Consider the following 3,740-nt stretch of genomic DNA (forward strand, 5'->3'; position numbering starts at 1 on the left):
AAAGCTAAATCATGTATATCACAAGTATTTGAAGCTATACCATTCGTTTCGCATGGATTTGAAGCTAAGCCTTCTACGTCGCATGAATTTGAATCTAAATCATGTGTTTCGCATGGTTTTGAAGCTAACTCGTTTGTTTCGCATGCAGTTGAAGCTAAATCATGTATATCACAAGTATTTGAAGCTAAACCATTCGCCTCTCATGTATTTGAAGCTAAGCCTTCTACTTCGCTTTGATTTGAAGCTAACTCACGTGATTCGCATGGACTTGAAGCTAACTCGATTGATTCGACTGCATTTGAATCTATATCACTTATATCGCAATTATCTGAAGGTAAATCATTTGTTTCTCATCTATTTGAAGCTAAGCCGTCTCCTTCGCATTGATTTGAACCCAAATAATGTGTTTCGCTAGGATTTGAAGCTAACTCGTTTTTTTCGCATGTATCTGGAGATAAATCATGTATATAACAAGTATTTGAAGCTAAACCATTTGTTTCGCATGAATTTGAAGCTAAGCCTACTACTTCGCATTGATTTGAATCTAAATCATGTGTTTCGCTTGGTTTTGGAGCTAACTCGTTTTTTTCGCCTGTATTTGGAGATAAATCATGTATATCACAAGTATTTGAAGCTAAACCATTCGCTTCGCATGGATTTGAAGCAAAGCCTTCAACTTCGCATTGATTTGACGATAAATCATTTGTTTCGCTTGGATTTGAAGCTAACTCGTTTGTTTCGCATGCAGTTGAAGCTAAATCATTGTATATCACAAGTATTTGAAGCTAAATCAGTTGTTTCATATTGATTTGATGATAAGCCTTCTACTTCGCATGGATTTGAAGCTAACTCGATTGATTCGACTGCATTTGAATCTATATCACTTATATCGCAATTATCTGAAGATAAATCATTTGTTTCTCATGTATTTGAAGCTAAGCCGAGTATTTCGCATTGATTTGAACGCAAATAATGTGTTTAGCGTGGATTTGAAGCTAACTAGTTTTTTTCGTCTGTATTTGGAGATAAATCATGTATATCACAAGTATTTGACGCTAAACCATTTGTTTCGCATGGCTTTGAAGATAAGCCTCCTACTTCGCATTAATTTGAAGCTAACTCGATTGATTCGAATGCATTTGAATCTATATCACTTATATCGCAATTATCTGAAGATAAATCATTTGCTTCTCATGTATTTGAATCTAAGCCGTCTATTTCGCACTGATTTGCAGCTAAATCATATGTTCCGCATGGAATTGAAGCTAACTCGTTTTCTTCGCCTGTATTTGAAGCTAAATCATGTATATCACAAGTATTTGAAGCTAAATCATTTATTTCGCAAGGATTTGAAACTAAGCCTTCTACTTCGCTTTGATTTGAAGCTAAATCACGTGATTCGCATGGACTTGAAGTTAACTCGATTGTATCGCGTGCATTTGAAGCTATATCACTTATATCGCAATTATCTGATGATAAATCATGTGTTTTTCATGTATTTGAACATAAGCCTTGTACTTCGCATTGATTTGAAGCTAAATCACGTGTTTCGCATGGATTTGAAGCTAACTCTTTTGTTTCGCCTGCATTTGGACATAAATCATGTATATCACAAGTATTTGAAGCTAAACCATTTGTTTCGCATTGATTTGATGATAAGCCTTCTACGTCGCATTGATTTGAAGCTAAGCCTCCTATTTCGCATTGATTTGAATCTAAATCATGTGATTCGCTTGGATTTGAAGCTAACTCTTTTGTTTCGCCTGCATTTGAAGATAAATCATGTATAGCACAAGTATTTGAAGCTAAACCATTTGTATCGCGTGGATTTGAAGATATGACTTCTACTTCGCATTGATTTGAAGCTAACTCGATTGTTTCGTCTGCATATGAAGCTATATCACTTATAACGCAATTATCTGCAGCTAAGCCATTTGTTTCTCATGTATTTGAAGCTAAGCCTTCCACTTCGCATTGATTTGAACCTAAATAATGTGTTTCGCTTGGATTTGAAGGTAAAGCGTTTGTTTCGCATGCAGTTGAAGCTAAATCATGTATATCACAAGTATTTGAAGCTAAACCACTTGTTTCATATTGATTTGATGATAAGCCTTCTACGTCGCATTGATTTGAAGCTAAGCCTTATATTTCGCATTGATTTGAAGGTAAATCATGTGTTTCGCTTGGATTTGAAGCTAACTCGTTTGTTTCGCATGCAGTTGATGCTAAATCATGTATATCACAAGTATTTGAAGCTAAGCCATTTGTTTCGCATGGATTTGAAGATAATCCTCCTACTTCGCATGGATTTGAAGCTAACTCGATTGATTCGACTGCATTTGAATCTATATCACTTATATCGCAATTATCTGAAGATAAATCAATTGTTTCTCATGTATTTGAAGCTAAGCCGTCTATTTCGCATTGATTTGAACCCAAATAATGTGTTTCGCTTGGATTTGAAGCTAACTCGTTTTTTTCGCCTGTATTTGGAGATAAATCATGTATATCACAAGTATTTGAAGCTAAACCATTTGTTTCGCATGGCTTTGAAGATAAGCCTCCTACTTCGCATTAATTTGAAGCTAACTCGATTGATTCGACTGCATTTGAATCTATATCACTTATATCGCAATTATCTGAAGATAAATCATTTGCTTCTCATGTATTTGAATCTAAGCCGTCTATTTCGCACTGAATGAAGCTAAATCATATGTTTCGCATGGAATTGAAGCTAACTCGTTTTCTTCACCTGTATTTGAAGCTAAATCATGTATATCACAAGTATTTGAAGCTAAATCATTTATTTCGCAAGGATTTGAAACTAAGCCTTCTACTTTGCTTTGATTTGAAGCTAAATCACGTGATTCGCATGGACTTGAAGTTATCTCGATTGTATCGCGTGCATTTGAAGCTATATCACTTATATCGCAATTATCTGATGATAAATCATATGTTTTTCATGTATTTGAACATAAGCCTTGTACTTCGCATTGATTTGAAGCTAAATCATGTGTTTCGCATGGATTTGAAGCTAACTCTTTTGTTTCGCCTGCATTTGGACATAAATCATGTATATCACAAGTATTTGAAGCTAAACAATTTGATTCGCATGGATTTGGAGCTAAGCCTTTTACTTCGCATTGATTTGAAGCTAATTCATGTGTTTCGGCTGGATTTGAAGCTAACTCGTTTGTTTCGCATGCAGTTGAAGCTAAATCATGCATATCACCAGTATTTGAAGCTACACCAATTGTTTCGCGTGGATTCGAAGATAATCCTTCTACTTCGCATTGATTTGAAGCTAAATCATGTATATCACAAGTATTTGAAGCTAACTCGTTTGTTTCGCATGCATTTGAACATAAATCATGTATATCACAAATATTTGAAGCTAAACCGTTTGATTCGCATGGATTTGAAGCTAAGCCTCCTACTTCGCATTGATTTGCAGCTAAATCATGTGTTTTGCTTGGTTTTGAAGCTAACTCGTTTGTTTCGCATACAGTTGAAGCTATATCACTTATGTTCGCAAGTATTTGAAGCTAAATCATTCGTTTCGCATGGATTCGAAAATCAGCCTTCTATTTCGCATTGATTTGAAGCTAAATCATGAGTTTCGTATGGATTTGAAGCTAACTCGTTTGTTTCGCATGGATTTGATGCTAACTCATTTGTTCCGCATGCAGTTGAACCAAAATCATGTATATCACAAGTATTTGAAGCTAAACCATTTGTTT

This window comes from Megalopta genalis, unplaced genomic scaffold (assembly GCF_051020955.1).
Source record: "Megalopta genalis isolate 19385.01 unplaced genomic scaffold, iyMegGena1_principal scaffold0973, whole genome shotgun sequence".
NCBI classification, from domain to species: domain Eukaryota; kingdom Metazoa; phylum Arthropoda; class Insecta; order Hymenoptera; family Halictidae; genus Megalopta; species Megalopta genalis.